Source organism: Lepisosteus platostomus, chromosome 5 (assembly GCF_059453375.1).
Source record: "Lepisosteus platostomus isolate fLepPlt1 chromosome 5, fLepPlt1.hap1, whole genome shotgun sequence".
NCBI classification, from domain to species: Eukaryota; Metazoa; Chordata; class Actinopteri; order Semionotiformes; family Lepisosteidae; genus Lepisosteus; species Lepisosteus platostomus.
In genome coordinates this window covers 6,334,089-6,353,165 of record NC_142615.1, presented here as the reverse complement: position 1 = coordinate 6,353,165, position 19,077 = coordinate 6,334,089, and the positions used below count along the sequence as shown (strand labels likewise).

General features: G+C 38.6%; 1 non-coding gene across 1 annotated transcript; it reads left to right on the top strand.

The window, feature by feature from the left end:
• The first annotated feature begins 17,066 nt into the window (after positions 1-17,066).
• trnal-caa (transfer RNA leucine (anticodon CAA)) lies at positions 17,067-17,179 on the top strand. Its single transcript has 2 exons — positions 17,067-17,104; positions 17,134-17,179. It is a non-coding gene; the product is annotated as a tRNA-Leu (tRNA).
• The last annotated feature ends 1,898 nt before the right edge of the window (positions 17,180-19,077 follow it).

Below are 19,077 nucleotides of genomic sequence, written 5' to 3'. Positions count from 1 at the left end.
CTTAATATGGCTTGAGCAACTTAGTACCATAACGATGAATTGCATTAGAAGGCTCCAGAATATAATGGAAATAATATCGTTACCACGTACTGAATTTATGCATCCGTCGCTTGGAAACATTGTAATATTTAATTAAAATTGCTTAACACTCATACCACATTTATTCATGATGAAGTTGATTTAATGTGGGTATTTACAAAAGTGACATTTACTTATGTTGAATGTTAATCATTACTAGTAGCTGTGAAGTTTAAGGTGCTAGGGAGTGAAGAGAACAGAACCTAAGCTATTATTTATATAAATGTAGCGTGAGCCTTTAATGTGTTTTATAAAATCGAGGAGTCAACTGGATAGATTTGTTAAATATTTTAGTGGTGGGTCTCCGTATTTGTGGTTATCGGAGGAAAGCAGGGATGAGGAGGAAATAGGTGGCACCCAAGCATGTTAAAGGAAAAAACTTGGCATCTTAAGTGATTTATGATGGTTTACAGTCCCTTTTCTGTCCTGTGGCTGTGATCCAATGACTGTGTTGAAACAGCCAGGGTTGTGCTAGCTCTTGATGGACTGGTATGCAAACCAAATGACAGACAAGCAAAGCGCTGTTTTACAATTCTGAAAGCTCGTTCAATGTGGCTTCTTGTGTTTTTATGACTCCTGTTATAGTGCTGGTCTTGTAATGTTGTTGGATTGTGCGCAGGTGTCAGAAGATACCGTTATAAAGGATAAGCATGAGTTAGCAAAACAACACGCCAGCAAGCACTTCCCCACTTTGAAAGGAAGATGCTGGAACTGATTCTGAGAAGGTCAGACGAACAATAATTGTTGTATTTATTTGCTCAGGTAGTTTTATAAGTTTAATTTTCAGTTAAGTTCTGTTAAAAATAAATGAATGTCAAATTAATACAGTAGTGTCCTGTCTCAAGCCCACAGCCGCAGTTCTCATTTGTTTTGTGACTTATTGCAATTGAGTATCCCTCATTTGGTGAATTGTAGCCTCAATGCAATTCTTACATTTAAAAACTATATTTAAACTAAATTTCCTGACTAATTTTAAACAAGAGACAAAGTAATTAGCATGGCCTATGAATTAACCTACTAATCAGATGAAATGTTCTGATGCACAGTCCCCTGCAATTCGGGCTAAATAGCACAACAACAATGCTGAGCCCTGTGAACTGGATTAAGCACAAGATGAGCTGAGCTCCAACTTTGTTCCAAATGTTTATTAAGCACAAGTTGAGCTGAACTGAAAGGAAGACATTGGAACTGACTAAAAAATAACTTAATTCGAAATGTACGCTCCTACTGATACAGGAGAGAGAGAAAATCAAAGTTCTGAAAAGTAAGCACAAGGCACACCCTGCTAAAGAAATGTATTGCCTTAAAAAAAAAATGCTTAGGTCGGAGGAACAATTGTTTTTTTTTGCACAAGTTTAATTTCCAGTTCTGTTAAAAATTAAACTTAACTTTACTGGTTATTAGTCGGTGTGTTTTGTAATGATTTAGCTATAACGATGTGTCCACTTATTCATCTGGAGTGTTAAACAAAATTTATGCTGCAATAATACAGTAGTGTTTAATTTCAGATGCACAGCTGCGGTTCTCATTTGTTTCATGACTAATTACAATTGGGTATCTCATTTAATAATGACGTAGCCTCATCAGGTGAATTGTAGCCTAAATGCAATTCTTAAATTAAAAACTAACTGATTTGTCAGGAAATTTAGCTTGAATATAAAGAAGAAACAGAAAAGTAATTGTATATTAACGTGGCCTATGTATTATCCTACTAATCAGAAGTGTTCTGATGTACAGTCCTCTCCAGTTCGGGCTAATTAGTATAACAAGGCCGAGCCCTTGGAACCGGATTAAGCACAAGTTGAGCTGAGCTCCATCTTTGTTCCACATGTTTTTGCTGCAATTGAACTCGGAGCGGGAGATGATCTCCAGAATGTACCGTACTAACTTAGCACGCAGCTGTGTTTTAACTTGGGATGTCCATTGCAATTGACCCTGTGGGTTTATATACATGGGTTTCTCTGCATACACTACCATAAAGGAGGAATGGTGAGTTGGAGGGAGGGCGACAGCTTGGTTTATCAAGAATACACCAAACTGAGTAGAACTACAGATCCAACCATTCTAAATGTGCAGTAAATAGCAGTGCTTGTTCTGCAAAGAACTGTAGGATACCGCATGATGTATCAAAGTAGGGTGAAATATCTTGTAAAACCGCCAGGTGGAGCTATGAAAGCTTAATGTCTCATGTGCAGCATTTGCGCTGTTGCTAGAAAATGTTTGGTTTTGAATCCCTGTCAATACTGAGGGACAATCTTTTGTCAATTACAGAATTTAACAGTCTAAACGGTACATACAATTTAATAATTTTAAGCTTTGTATAACATTGATAAAAATTAAACTGATTAAAAAGTACACTGAAGTGTTATAGAGGACACGCGTTGTGTATTCTCTTACATTTAAAAAAAAACATTCATTTTAATGTGATATGAAAGATTAATAAAGAATAATATTGGATAGGCTGTAAGCTCAAAATATTACCATAGTCCACTTTCTTTCTAAACATCTGCATCAATTTGTCTCATTCACCCATGATTACTTAAACATTTTGCCTGCCCTTTTCAGCTTTAGCTTTGTTTGAACCCAGCTCCTGGCATGAGTTTTCCTTTAACAAAAACATTTCTTTGAAAAACTAAAATAGTAAATTATATTGATTTGTTGCTATTTCTAAATATCACAACATGTTCAAAGTTAAGTGATTTATTAATAACTAATAATTTCAAACTGCTTGTATTCTAAAATTGTATTTTATTTGGTGGTGATTTGTCACTGTTTTCACAAACTTCAATTTATTAAACATCTGAGATATGGTGTTCCAGACCTCTGTTTACTTTCTGAAACTCCATCGATATTTCCTGTTTTCACACAGATAAGAATAAACTGCACGTGCAAATCTTTTCACAAGTGTAAAGATGTTCTGTGCTCAATAGCTCTTTAACACAGTACGCATTATGTCATATCTTTAAGCATCAGTTGAAGCATTCTGAAGTCTGACAATCGTAAAAAGTTACCAAATAATTTTGGTGAAACTGTTACCTGTCCTGGATAAAGCGATTAGAAAAAAGTTGGATTTACACTTGTAAGAAACTTTCTGATTTTAATGGGATATGGAAGATATTAATAATAAATGATTGGATGGTCTAAATGGAAGATGTATAGAGGAGACATGTTGAGTCTTTTCTTTTCAGCTTGAAATTAACTTTTGCCTACTATGTATATTCCATTGCAGCCATTTTAATGCAACGCAGCTCCATACTTCTCACAAAGTCTAGGCTAGGTGTTACACCTCACTGTGTTTATGTAGATTAGACAGTTCTACTTGGGGAGGGGAAGGAACTTTCAGTTTTCTGGTGTCATTGTTGGCCTTTAACATAAGGCAATCAGCAATCAAATGTCCTGTTTTTTCTTAAGTTGAACAAAGATGTGCCACATGCATACAGTGTCATGTTGTATACTTTTAATGCTACTACAGTACAGCTTGTGGGAAATATATTTGTCCTGTATCAAAGTTTAACTTACCCTACACCCTACATTACAAACTGAGTGAATTCAACAGAATCGACGGCTAAAAGCAACATGTCAAAATGTTCCCAAAATAACAAAAAGTGAACGAGTTGAGGATTCGATAATAGAGTAATCATAACAATAACTCCCGAGTTGTTTAATGCAATCCAAACTAAAGAAGGACACTTAAATAAACATGAAAAGACTATTTTTCTTTGACGAAAAGTAATGTCGCACTCTCTCTTGTTTAATCTGATTGTTTTATTGCTGCACAGACTAAAACCAGAGAGAAATAGCACCTCTTTCTTTGAAGCATTTTGTTTATCCTATCATGTATCGGTTTCCAATCATACAAAGTAAGTTCTGAGAATCTCCAATTCAACATACCTATGTTTTCCTGGAGAATGCAAAGCCCTTTTGCCTCTGGACCAGTCAAAATTTATGGATGTGGTTCACCCCCAGTCCCAAAATTGCGAAACATAAGAGTGGCGTAGCGGTCGGCTCTGGCTGTCCCCTCTGTGCCGACACACTGCACATTCAATCCCTCCTTCTCTTGACTGATGGGCAAAAGGTGGACATCTGGGAGAACTGTACGTGGCATCTGTGAGTTCTGCTGTGTAGATGGTGCTTCCTGAGGGGAGAGAGACAGTGGGGACGGCACCAGCCAATTCATTAGTGGTGGTGAGCAGAGAGGACAGGATGGAGTGTCCTGAGGGGGTGTGCTCTGCTGGGGGTGTAGGGTTGTATGGAGATACGCATTGCACCAGGTACAGCAACCTGTGTGGCAGGGAGGGGCACTTTTCAGGAGATGAAGGTCTGTTTGGAGACGGCTGACACCCTAGTGTTTGACTGCTGGAACATACAGATGCAGCCATTCAAAATGCGTGGCCGATACCGCATTATTTTCTGGTACGCTGTACGCAGTCTACCGCGAGTTACCGGTAAATACTGCTAGTTACCGTAAATTCTCCTATAATACGGCAAGCAAAATAATAGTATCCGGAATTTCCGCAAGGTGGAGCTAATAAAGCTCAACCTCTCATGTTTGAGCTGTCGCCATCAAAGTCTTTAACGAAGATATTACTAATAGTAGTAATAATGAATGACCTTGGACGAGCTGTAAGTGTAAACTCAAAGTATTGCCCTGGTCAACATTCTTTTTTTCATTGACCCTCTTTGTAAAAGTAACACCACAGCATTTCGTAATCATGCATTTGTTTCCAATCATACAAAGTACAGTAATTTTTGAGAATCAATTCACCATGCCTTTCACATGCTCATAAAAGAGATTGATTTAGGAACATAAACATATTACCGTATGCAAACTGTACTGTATACAGTATGTATATGTATATTTAATGTCTTAACTGTGCCCTTTAAGTATTGAATATTTATATGGAATTTTACCACTGAAGGGAAATCTTAGTGCCTGAGCATAAAAAGAATAGGAGCATACTGCAACGCGTGTGAAGGCCATAAACGATATTAATTTTGGAACATAAACATACAGTATATGGCTGGTTTCGGTACTTTAAAGAAAAAATACACACCAGTATTCCATTTCTCCCTAAACATTTTAAGCATCGAAGTCTTTAACTAAAGTGATACCGGAGTCAACAAGCATACTTTTAGAATTCGATTAAAAGGGAATATAATATGGAATCGCGTATCTCAAGAAATTAATAACGATATGATTATAGTCGTGTACTGCGACAGGGCTGTGTAGGGCTGTTTCGCCTCTCTCTTCATGCGACTTCCCTTGTAGCCCACTGGTCTACGTGCCCGATTACCAACTCACAGGTCTTTTAACAAACATTTCTTCGAAAAAATAGAATAGCAATATTATGGACAATCAATTGACTTTTATATTTCAAAATATCACAACATGATCGATTCTAAGTCATTTTTGATAACAATGAATAGTCACCTTCTTCCCTTCTGACAACGGTCCCTGCTTCTGCTTCCTGCTTCTATTGTGTGTGTGTGTAATAGAGTAAATTTTTATAGAGAAATGGAGGCTGGACAGTATGCGTTACAATATAAACATTTATATTGATTTAAATTGTGTTTTGATTTAAATCGCAAATGCATGTTTAATTATATGTGTTTTTTAATCATAATCAGACTAATGCAACATAAATTGATACAGTATCTTTGTCTTCTAAGTATCTTAATAAACTTTCAGCATAGCTTTCTACCCGTTTAGATTTATTTTTCTTGGGATTTTGGGATCAAACGTGGAAGGATTAGATTGTAATCGTTTTTATTTTTCAAATACGTTTTAGAAAAGTGTAATCTATACCTGCCCAGACTGTACGCCTTCCTAAACCCCGCCCTGACCACTTTCACTCCTGTCCTGCTCTTCCCCACGCACCCCAGCCGGGCACTCTTCGGCCTCTGCCCGGGACGAATGTATATTTTGATCTTTACACCCGGCGTGGCACCGAGGGAGCGTCTGCATTTATAACTTAGTTTTTAAAATTAGTCAAGCAATATGAAGCATCTCCTTTTACTTTTAAGTCCCTTAAATACATTGAGCACAGCTTTCTCACCACTTAAGATTACTTTTTGATACCATCCTTACACAAAGCAGGAACTTTCCGATGACATACAGTACAAGTGGAAAGATTACAGATTTTAATCGTCTTTAATTTTGTTACGTTATACGTTTTAGGAACATTTCATCTAAACAAACACCACAAAACTATTCTCGATTGTATTTCTGAATGTTATGTTACACCTGCAGTAGTTCACTGTTTTAAATACATCGAATTAAGAAAGTTATGTGTAGCACTTTAGATCTTTTTTTCTGAACCAGGGAAAATCTGATCATGTTTCTCTATAACAATAATAAAAAATATTATTTTACATATCACCTTTAAAAGTGGCATCTCAAAGCAAAAAAGTAGATCGAAAAACAGTTAAAAGGGACCAAAGTAAATACCAGACAAACGCATACGCGTTTTTAATAGAAATGCTTTTATTCATTCAGCAGAGAGTGAGAGGGACATCCAGCAGAGAGAGACACACACACAGGTTTCCATTGACAAACGTAATTGTTTTTTTACATTCCTCTTGTCTAACAGGAATGTTTTGTTTGTGGACAGACTGTTAGACGAGAGGAAAAGAGCACCTCCTTCTACGAAGCATTTCGTTGATCCGATCACAAATTATTTTCCAGTCGCACAAAGTAAGGGTTGAGAATCTCCGATTCACCATGCTACTAATGGTTTCCCGGAGATTGCAAGGCAAGGCACTTTTGCCTCTGGACCCATCGAAATTTACAGACGTGGTCCACCCCCAGTAAATTTCAAAAACATGAGGGCGGCGTAGCGGTCGGCTCTTGCTTTCCCGTCTATGCCGATGCACTGCAAGTACAACCCCCCCTCCATCTCCTGAGTGATGGGTAACAGTTGGATATCTGGGAGAATTATTCGTCCAACTGGCGTCTGTGAATTCCGCTGTGCTTCCTGGGGGGAGATAGACGGCGGGGACAGCATCAACCAATTCCCATGCGGTGGTGAACGGAGAGGCCGGGATGGAGTGTCCTGAGGCGGTGTGTGCTCTGCGGGGGGCAGAGCTTCCGCCAGGCATTGCAACCTGCGCGGCGGGGAGAGGCACTTTTCGGGAGACAGCTGCTCAACTGTTTGACTGCTGGAACATACTGTCTCCTTCCTCTGCATTTTCAGGAGTGTCTCTAGCCTCCCAGTCCTCCCCAGTAATGCATCGTACTGCTCCCGCTGCTGCCGAAATGTCTCCACACAGATGCTGCTTCTACAGGTTGGCACCCTGGCCAGTGGCCGAGAGCAGAGACCCACGGCCTGTGGCAAAATAACATAATTCATGTAAGAAATAAAGTCACACAGTAGTATTCATCAGTCGCGGAACAGAAGTCAAAATAAACTTTTCTTTTTTTCCGTCTTACCGCTTTCTTTTTTACTGTCCTGGTGGTAGATCGTTTTGCCCGTGCTGTGTTTTCTTGAAGAACAGGCTACGAAGAAATAATTAAAATTGAATTTAAAATTCAAAACTGCAATAATACCTTGTAATATACGCTGTAATCACGTATTTCAGATGAAGTCTGCTGTATTTGCTTACCCTTTGCTCTTTGGAAGCTGGGGCGGCAGAAGCACCCCGTCTCTTCCCGTAAAAGGTCTTGGTCTCCATACTGTACTGTGGTCGCTGTAGTGCAGGTTCGCAGTTTTTTTTGTGATGGGAGCTCACCCAATCCCTTTGTGTATTTATGCTATATTCACATGTACGGCTAGAATGTTCATTGTCTTCCAATGAAAGGCGGGTGCCTCTTGCCGAAGTCGGGAGACATTAGAGGCTTGCCACACCCGGACTGTTAAACCAACGCATTAGCACGTCAAACCCCATTGAGGAACCGGGCGCAATAATTGTTTTGTCCCTTGATTTACTGATCTGCATTAATTATGGAAATCGAGTTCCTGCTCTTTGCAGACGACCTGGTCCCGCTGTCGCCCACAGAACAGAGGCTGCGCCAGAACCTGGCGCTGCTGGAGCAGCACTGTCAGACCTGGGCGCCGACAGTCAATCTGGACAAGACCAGAGTTATGGTTTTCCAGAAAAAAAGCCAGACCTCAGGGAAACAGGTACAAATTCACACTTAACAACACATTAACACCTAACAACGGGAGCAGGGACGAATAAGGCCAGTACCCACTATTGTTAAACATACAGAAAAGAATATTAAAGTATTGAATATTAGTATTGGCTTTAGTATTAGCCATACAGAACATTAAAGTGCCCCTTTTCCATTCAGCAGGTGCCTGAGCCGCTGTGTCCCATCTTCTGACAGTCACCGTTGTGAATGTCTGTAGAGTGTATCTTATTTTTAGTACTAAAATAAATACTTAGTACTTTAGTACTAAGTACTAAAATACTAGTACCGAGGGAGCGTCTGCATTTATAACTTCGTTTTTAAAATTAGTCAAGCAATATGAAGCATCTCCTTTTACTTTTAAGTCCCTTAAATACATTGAGCACAGCTACTCACCACTTAAAATTGCTTTTTGATACCATCCTTACACAAAGCAGAAACTTTCCGATGACATACAGTACAAGTGGAAAGATTACAGATTTTAATCGTCTTTAATTTTGTTACGTTATACGTTTTAGGAACGTTTCATCTAAACAAACACCCCAAAACTATTCTCGATTGTATTTCTGAATGTTATGTTACACCTACAGTAGTTCACTGCTTTAAATACATCGAATTAAGAAAGTTATGTGTAGGACTTTAGATCTTTTTTTCTGAAGCAAGGAAAATCTAATCATGTTTCTCTATAACAATAATAAAAAACTTTATTTTACATATCACCTTTAAAAGTGGCATCTCAAAGCAATACAGTAGATCGAAAAACAGTTAAAAGGGACCAAAGTAAATACCAGACAAACACAAATGCGTTTTTAATAAAATGCTTTTATTCATTCAGCAGAGAGTGAGAGGGACATCCAGCAGAGAGAGACACACACACCGGTTTCCATTGACAATATTGTTTTTTTTCAATTACTCTTGTCAAACAGGAATGTTTTGTTTGTGGACAGACTGTTAGACTAGAGGAAAAGAGCGCCTCCTTCTACGAAGCATTTCGTTGATCCGATCACTAATTCTTTTCCAGTCGCACGAAGTAAGGGTTGTAAAGCGCGAAGTAAAGCGCTGAGTCTTATGGAATGTGTTCCGCCGGGGATTCAAAAAAATTATTTGACAAAATTTTTTTTTTTCAATTCCTCTTGTCTAACAGGAATGTTTTGTTTGTGGACAGACTGTCCACAAACGTGAGACTGTCTTTCTCAGACTTACATTCCCGAATGTCCCCCGCCCCGGTCAACAATCCTAGGAAGAACACGAAACAGCCTGTTAATAAAATTTTTACAATTTTGTTCGGTCAGTTCTTCCTCCCAGAATTTACAGATTGCATCGATCAGTTCCTGCTTTGTGACGGGCTTAGCAGTTTTCCGAACGTAGTCTTTCAACGAATGCCAAACCATCTCTATCGGATTTAGATCTGGGGATTCGGCTGGAGTTTTCACCCAGTTCACTCCTTCTGCTATAAGCCTCGCCCTTGCTGCTGTTTGTTTCGGATCGTTGTCTTGAAAGAGACGGTGCCTTGATCCAAACTGCTCCCTGATATATGGGGCAGCATGCTGTGTGACCACAACTTCCTCGTAGAATACACGGTCCATAATTCCTTTGAAAATAAGAAGTGGTCCCGGGCCTCTTCTAGATATACCCCCCCAGACGTGAACCTTCAGTGGATGTTTGGGCTTTGGCTTGTCCACATATCTCCCCTTTTTGCAAAATGCCATTGTTGAAAACTGTTCCAGAGCCACTGTTGTTTCGTCGGTGAAAAGTACATCCTGAAATGCCTCCCCCTGTTCAATCCATTGGAGCGCTTGCTTGAGTCTTTCCTCTTTGTTTTTTTGCCTTATCATGGGGCATGTGTTGGTTTTTCTGTATCTCCATCCAAGCCTCCTGCGTACTCTTCTTATCGATGTCGGGCTAATGTTCGCACCGAGGTCAGCCCATAGCCGTCTTTGGACTTGCATTGCCGGTAGCTCATCATTTTCATCAGTCAGTTTGTCGACAGCTCGCACAATAAGACTTGGAAAAAAAAAGAGATCAGCAGTTAGTTTTAAAAATAATGTGCGTAGTTGTATTTACATGCAAGAAAGGTATTTTTAGAAATTTATTTACCTTAGATTCTCTTTGCCTCCTCTCCCCTTTATAATGCCATCTCACTGTGCTTTCAGAAACGAAGATGTCCATCGAAGCCAACTGCTGTACAATGTCCCATGTTGACTTCCCGTTTCTTTTCATCTTCATTATTTGGTGTGAGAGAGTCTTCGTGATTTTAGTCATTGTCCGTCCCCTTACCAAAGTGATACAGTGGTGCAGCTTGAATTCTGTACCTATATACTGTATGGTATGGTACAGATAAAACTTACACCATACCGATGAGCTAATGCCAGGGAAAGACACTCCTATTTTATTTAAAACACAATACGCCAGGAAATGTGTCTGATGCATTAGCAAGTTAAAACAATTGGGTCGAAAACCTGGGCGTAACACCATTTCCTTTTTCTGATCATTCGCTTTCTGGATACACATTTCACCTGTCCTGTTCTTTGTTTTCCTGGTTTGCTGATTATGCCTGCTGTGGTCCACTCCTAACCTCACACCTAAAGAATACTATTTAAAATTTCTTGGCGCAGTTCATTAACCCTTGTGTGTGCTGTCCGCGCCCAAAATGCAATTTAAAAAAAGTCAAAAACCGCGCTCAAAATGCAATTTAGAGCTTAATAAGATACACTCCACACTCATTCACAACAGTAACATATGAAACGTTTATTTTTTAATCGCTGTCTAAGGAAATCTCAGTATAACTTTGTTCATGAACAAACAGTGGCATGTTAAATTATTATTAGTTTTTTTGTTAACAAGGCTCGCCAGCTAATGTGAATTGAAACCTGTCTTGCTAGCTTTTAAAGTCGTGCATGTGTAAACGACAATTGAAATAGAGAAAAAAGACCTGACTGACAAGCCGATACATACTCTTAGAGTTTGATTAATAGGGAATATAATACAAAAATATAGTACTAAAAAAGGTACTACCAATTTTAAAGGTGATTTTACTTTTAAATAAAAATTTGAATCCCCTGCGGAACACATTCCATAAGAATCAGCGGTTTTACAGTACATATCGCCTTTAAAGGTGGCTTCTCAAAACGCTTTACAGGATAAAAACAACCAGAACAGCAACAACAACAATATTGTATTTCATTGCACTTTGAAAACCAAGTAATAACTTAACTATACGTGCAAACGTTTCATATGTTGCTGTTGTGAATGCCTGTGGAGTGTATTTGATAGTTGGGCATGTAGACCAGTAGGCTACAAGGGAAGTTGCATGAAGAGAGAGGCGAAACAGCCCTACACAGCCCTGTCGCAGTACACAAATATAATCATATAGTTATTAAATTCTTTAGATACGCGATTCCATATTATATTAGCAGAAAAGCTTAAAACTACCACTTTTTCACATTTATTTCACATGCTAGTTATATACTTCGATGCTTAAAATCGTTAGGGAGAAATGGAATACCGGCGTGTATTTTTCCTTTAAAGTACCGATTCCTGGAATCTGACTGGCTGACACCCCTCTGAAGTGGTTCCATAAAATTCGGTATACGGAAAAGAAAGCGTTGCTACATACAAGTATCTTTTAATACAGTCTTTGCTGTGCTCTTGAGGATCCTTGTGATATTTTGAGCTCTAGTTGAATGATAAGTGTCGCATTTTAAATCATTTTCGTAGTTAGAAATTATGAAACGCCCTGTTAAAAGCAAGGAAGTTTTTATGCCCGTTGAAGTAAAACAAAATGCCTGACAAAGTATGGCTTGGACAGATTCCGAGTGCTTGTACAAATGTGCTAAAGAAATTATACTTTGAGTATACAGCTTGTCCAAAGTCATCCATTATTAATACTATTAGTAATATCTTCGGTAAAGGCTTTGATGCATAAATATTTCTGATAAAGGTAGGTTGTGTACTTTTGTCCAACTGAGCAATCTTGCTTTCATAAAATATACCAACATTTTAATGACTGATGATTAACATGCTGTAATACACAGTTCTAAATTAAAAGCTCAAATGCTGTACATGAGAGGTTAAGCTCCCCCTGCCGGTTTTACAAGGTGACGCCGGATAGTTTCCGGGATGACGTCAAATGACGCGATTAACCGCGTGATACTGCGTGACACCGCGACACGCCCACCGGGGTATGCCGCGAAATACCCCACCCATTTTGAATTGCTGCATCTGTAATACCTTGTGATACATGCAAGTCATCTGTAAACGAAGATGTAATTACAATAAAATTGGCAATTCACAGAAAACCACAATTTGTATAATATTATTCCTCGTTATCAATGATCAATTAAAGGATTTGAAGAAACAGCAGCAATAGCAGATGATTTTGGTTTTGAACCCATCTTTACACCTCAATAATCCATTTGTCCTCGAAAAAAGAAAAGACGCATATTTTGAGTCTCATAATTATATGTGAATATGTGAATAACAGTTTAACCCCAAATGTCTGTAATTGTGATTCTGTTAAAATTCAAAAAAGCATCTATCAATAGTAAGAAATTATTAAGAAAGGAAGAAATTGTGTTATTTCATAAACTGTAAGACATGTAGACATTTACAGGTTATATCCTTTGCTTTGTCTTTTAACACAAGTGTTCAGGATCCAAGCCCATGTTTGGACGGTTGTGTTTCTCTTGTAATCATCAAATGTCATTATTTTGTCCTTCAGTTCTTTCTCGAGTTGTACCATGGATATTTTATACCATCGATACTTTTCATGCTCTTTTGCATTTTCCTTCACATACGGAAAAAAACTCAAGGCGTTCTTGTCACTGTGCTACACAGTACAGGACACGCAGTGAGTAATTCGCGCAGCTTTCAGAGGAATCCAGAGGGAGGACTCTTAATGCAAGGAGCTGTTTTTTTTTTGCATTAATCATTATTAACCAGAAACAGCTGCACAACTGGTTGCATTTGTGATTATGTCACTTCTCTGCTTCAGCAAGGTCAATAAAAGACTCTGAAAGTAGTAGAGAAAAACTGAATTAAAATCATATTAGCAATTCTGAGTGATATCTGCATACAGGCAATCCAATAAGAACGTTGAAATCTTTGAATGTCATCTTTCTATATATTGCGCTGCTTTTTACTTGGAGTAAAACTATTGGATTGAAGGGTTAAAATGTATTGTTGTTATTTGGAGAAATCAATGAACTCGTGATTTTATATGTTTTAAAAGACGGTCATGCGCACAGAAAAAAGACAGTGCTGATTATTTTTCTGGAGACGGAGCACTGATGACCTATCCGAGCCAATTGATAAAGCCCACCCAGTGGATACTCTAGCAGAACGTGGAAGAACGTTCACCATTGTAACCAAGGCAACCACAGGAACAACATCAAGAAGCACAATCAATTCCCCATTTAAATCTTTCGTGTAAGGTATGCCATGTGAAAGCATGAAGTAAATCCCCTGATCTCTTTTGAACATGGACAAGGTATTTCTGATGGAGCGCAATGAGCAAAGATTTAATAAGCTACTCCTGCCGATGATTCAGCTTAAAGAAGTAAAAGCTTCACAAACAAAAGGAGCTCGCTACCACAGCCAATATTAAATGTACTTGGTGGCACATTACCATTTGCATTGGCTCAAAAGTGGTCTCGGCAGACGTTGTTCCCTACGTAAAGCTGAAAGCGCCAAAGAGCATTTCCATTGAGAAAAAAAAAATGTTTCTTGATGTTAAACATAGAGAGCCTGCCTTTTAGAAGTTCTCCCTCTAAACACCTTGTGCAGCCTCCCGACAGACTAACAAAAAGCGCCTTTTCACCAACTCAATTTATAATACGCCCCTCAAAACTCACAACCGAATAACAATCCATCCGTAAATTTGATTTCCAAGATCCATTCAAGGCAACTTGGGTCTTCGCAAGCAAATAATTTCAGGGAAGAAACTCAGTTTAGTCAACTACTGGTGCATTCAGCACACCACTTGCTTGTGCTTGTCAGGGTGGGCAAGTGGTCTAAGGCGCCAGACTCAAAGACATGTGTCTTTCCAGCTGGCTTGGGTGTTCTGGTCTCCAAATGGAGGCGTGGATTTAAATCCCACTCCTGACAGCTTCTGCTTTTACCTCTCTTGAATTGTTCCAGTGCTACAGTGAATGACTGAAATATAAAAGCAGCAGAAGAAAGCAAGCAACTCAGTGCAATTTGTGAGTATTCTGCACTGTTAAAATGCACAGGTTTTCATACTTTTTGGAATTCGTAGCTCAAGAAGTGACTCCTGTTTCATTTTCTATTCACCAACTCGATTTGCATTCCGCCCCTCACACCTCATAACAGAATAACAAACGGCTTCATGTGCCACAGCATTCCCCTGTAGATTCGGTTCGCACTATGAATTAGGCGACCCCGAATGAAATATTTTAGTGTTGGCTCAAATGTGAGGAATTTCATGAACCCTCAAAAAGGAATGCTTGCAGAAAATGCCAGCAATTCAAAGCGTGTAGGCAGCATGAACAGACCAATTCTGCAATTTCTTTTATCGCGGGCGGTGCTTTCCGAGTCGATGGCTCTGCATTAGAAATGAGAAGTGCTGAACTCTAAACACGTTCTTGCCATTACTGCTACTCCTGCTGCTACTCCTTCGTCCTCGAACAAAGAAAAGACAGGCATGTTTTGAGTCTCAAAATGATCTTCTGGATCCACAAGAAACATGTACATTTGATTGATTCCGCAGTATTTTGGATGTACTGTACTTATAACTTCCATCGAAGAGAGATTTCATCAGTTGCATGAAATTGAAACTTTCGACTTTTTGTCTGGTATTGAAAATATGTTTAAAAAAAACCATAAACAATTTTCTAACAAACAACTCATGAATTATTGCCAGGATCTATATTTAGCGTTCGGTAGTGATAACACTGCTGATATTGATTGAGTAGAAATCTATGATGTATTGACAGCTTTATCTGAAGCGAGAAGTCCTAGAACGCCATCTATGAAGTTTAAGGATTCATACCAAGAAATGCCTTTTGTTTCCCACCCCAACTGCTGCTTTTGCTTTACACATTATGTGAACATTACCAGTTTTGGTAGCTTCTGGGCACGATTTTCCTAAACTGAAACTTATTACAAAATTCTTTAAGATGAACCATGTCCAAAAATTGTAAATCAGGACTAATTTTAATATCAAATGAAATCACTACAGAGGAAAAGGCTTAACTGAAATATGAATAAGACTATGCAAGCCTGAAAAATAGAACAATTCAATTTAAAGAACTTATTTTTTTATTTTTTGAGAGATGGGCTCACACACCGGAAGACACTAACGTTTCTCTTCGTTAGAGTATGTGAATAACAGTTTAACCCCATTTGTTTGTAATTGTGATTCTGTTAAAATTTAAAAAAGCATCTATCAATAGTAAGAAATTATCAAGAAAGTAAGAAATTGTGTTATTTCATAAACTGTAAGACATGAAGACATTTACAGGTTATATCCTTTGCTTTGTCTTTTAACGCAAGCGGTCAGGATCCAAGCCCATGTTCGGACGGTTGTGTTTCTCTTGTAATCATCAAATGTCATTGTTTTGTCCTTCAGTTCTTTCTCGAGTTGTACCATGGATATTTTATACCATCAATACTTTTCATGCTCTTTTGCATTTTCCTTCACATACGGAAAAAAACTCAAGGCGTTCTTGTCACTGTGCTACACAGTACAGGACACGCAGTGAGTAATTCGCGCAGCTTTCAGAGGAATCCAGAGGGAGGACTCTTAATGCAAGGAGCTGTTTTTTTTTTCGCATTAATCATTATTAACCAGAAACAGCTGCACAACTGGTTGCATTTGTGATTATGTCACTTCTCTGCTTCAGCAAGGTCAATAAAAGACTCTGAAAGTAGTAGAGAAAAACTGAATTAAAATCATAGTAGCAATTCTGAGTGATATCTGCATACAGGCAATCCAATAAGAACGTTGAAATCTTTGAATGTCATCTTTCTATATATTGCGCTGCTTTTTACTTGGAGTAAAACTATTGGATTGAAGGGTTAAAATGTATTGTTGTTATTTGGAGAAATCAATGAACTCGTGATTTTATATGTTTTAAAAGACGGTCATGCGCACAGAAAAAAGACAGTGCTGATTATTTTTCTGGAGACGGAGCACTGATGATCTAACCGAGCCAATTGATAAAGCCCACCCAGTGGATACTCTAACAGAACGTGGAAGAACGTTCACCATTGTAACCAAGGCAACCACAGGAACAACATCAAGAAGCACAATCAATTCCTCATTTAAATCTTTCGTGTAAGGTATGCCATGTGAAAGCATGAAGTAAATCCCCTGATCTCTTTTGAACATGGACAAGGTATTTCTGATGGAGCGCAATGAGCAAAGATTTAATAAGCTACTCCTGCCGATGATTCAGCTTAAAGAAGTAAAAGCTTCACAAACAAAAGCAGCTCGCTACCACAGCCAATATTAAATGTACTTGGTGGCACATTACCATTTGCACTGGCTCAAAAGTGGTCTCGGCAGACGTTGTTCCCTACGTAAAGCTGAAAGCGCCAAAGAGCATTTCCATTGAGAAAAAAAAATCTTTCTTGATGTTAAACATAGAGAGCCTGCCTTTTAGAAGTTCTCCCTCTAAACACCTTGTGCAGCCTCCCGACAGACTAACAAAAAGCGCCTTTTCACCAACTCAATTTATAATACGCCCCTCAAAACTCACAACCGAATAACAATCCATCCGTATATTTGATTTCCAAGATCCATTCAAGGCAACTTGGGTCTTCGCAAGCAAATAATTTCAGGGAAGAAACTCAGTTTAGTCAACTACTGGTGCATTCAGCACACCACTTGCTTTCGCTTATCAGGGTAGCCGAGTGGTCTAAGGCGCCAGACTCAAGGACATGTGTCTTTCCAGCTGGCTTGGGTGTTCTGGTCTCCAAATGGAGGCGTGGGTTCAAATCCCACTCCTGACAGCTTCCGTTTTTACCTCTCTTGAATTGTTCCAGTGCTAGCTGACAGTGAATGACTGAAATATAAAAGCAGCAGAAGAAAGCAAGCAACTCAGTGCAATTTGTGAGTATTCTGCACTGTTAAAATGCACAGGTTTTCATACTTTTTGGAATTCGTAGCTCAAGAAGTGACTCCTGTTTCATTTTCTATTCACCAACTCGATTTGCATTCCGCCCCTCACACCTCACAACAGAATAACAAACGGCTTCATGTGCCACAGCATTCCCCTGTAGATTCGGTTCGCACTATGAATTAGGCGACCCCGAATGAAATATTTTAGTGTTGGCTCAAATGTGAGGAATTTCATGAACCCTCAAAAAGGAACGCTTGCAGAAAATGCCAGCAATTCAAAGCGTGTAGGCAGCATGAACAGACCAATTCTGCAATTTCTTTTATCGCGGGCGGTGCTTTCCGAGTCGATGGCTCTGCATTAGAAATGAGAAGTCCTGAACTCTAAACACGTTCTTGCCATAACTGCTACTCCTGCTGCTACTCCTTCGTCCTCGAAAAAAGAAAAGACAGGCATGTTTTGAGTCTCAAAATGATCTTCTGGATCCACAAGAAACATGTAAATTTGATTGATTCCGCAGTATTTTGGATGTACTGTACTTATAACTTCCATTGAAGAGAGATTTCATCAGTTGCATGAAATTGAAACTTTCGACTTTTTGTCTGGTATTGAAAATATGTTTAAAAAAAACCATAAATAATTTTCTAACAAACAACTCATGAATTATTGCCAGGATCTATATTTAGTGTTCGGTAGTGATAACACTGCTGATATTGATTGAGTAGAAATCTATGATGTATTGACAGGTTAATCTGAAGCGAGAAGTCCTAGAACGCCATCTATGAAGTTTAAGGATTCATACCAAGAAATGCCTTTTGTTTCCCACCCCAACTGCTGCTTTTGCATTACACATTATGTGAACATTACCAGTTTTGGTAGCTTCTGGGCACGATTTTCCTAAAATGAAACTTATTACAAAATTCTTTAAGATGAACCATGTCCAAAAATTGTAAATCAGGACTAATTTTAATATCAAATGAAATTACTACCGAGGAAAAGGCTTAACTGAAATATGAATAAGACTATGCAAGCCTGAAAAATAGAACAATTCAATTTAAAGAACTTATTTTTTTATTTTTTGAGAGATGGGCTCACACACCGGAAGACACTAACGTTTCTCTTCGTTAGAGTATGTGAATAACAGTTTAACCCCATTTGTTTGTAATTGTGATTCTGTTAAAATTTAAAAAAACATCTATCAATAGTAAGAAATTATCAAGAAAGTAAGAAATTGTGTTATTTCATAAACTGTAAGACATGAAGACATTTACAGGTTATATTCTTTGCTTTGTCTTTTAACGCAAGCGGTCAGGATCCAAGCCCATGTTTGGACGGTTGTGTTTCTCTTGTAATCATCAAATGTCATTATTTTGTCCTTCAGTTCTTTCTCGAGTTGTACCATGGATATTTTATACCATCGATACTTTTCATGCTCTTTTGCATTTTCCTTCACATACGGAAAAAAACTCAAGGCGTTCTTGTCACTGTGCTACACAGTACAGGACACGCAGTGAGTAATTCGCGCAGCTTTCAGAGGAATCCAGAGGGAGGACTCTTAATGCAAGGAGCTGTTTTTTTTTGCATTAATCATTATTAACCAGAAACAGCTGCACAACTGGTTGCATTTGTGATTATGTCACTTCTCTGCTTCAGCAAGGTCAATAAAAGACTCTGAAAGTAGTAGAGAAAAACTGAATTAAAATCATATTAGCAATTCTGAGCGATATCTGCATACAGGCAATCCAATAAGAACGTTGAAATCTTTGAATGTCATCTCTCTATATATTGCGC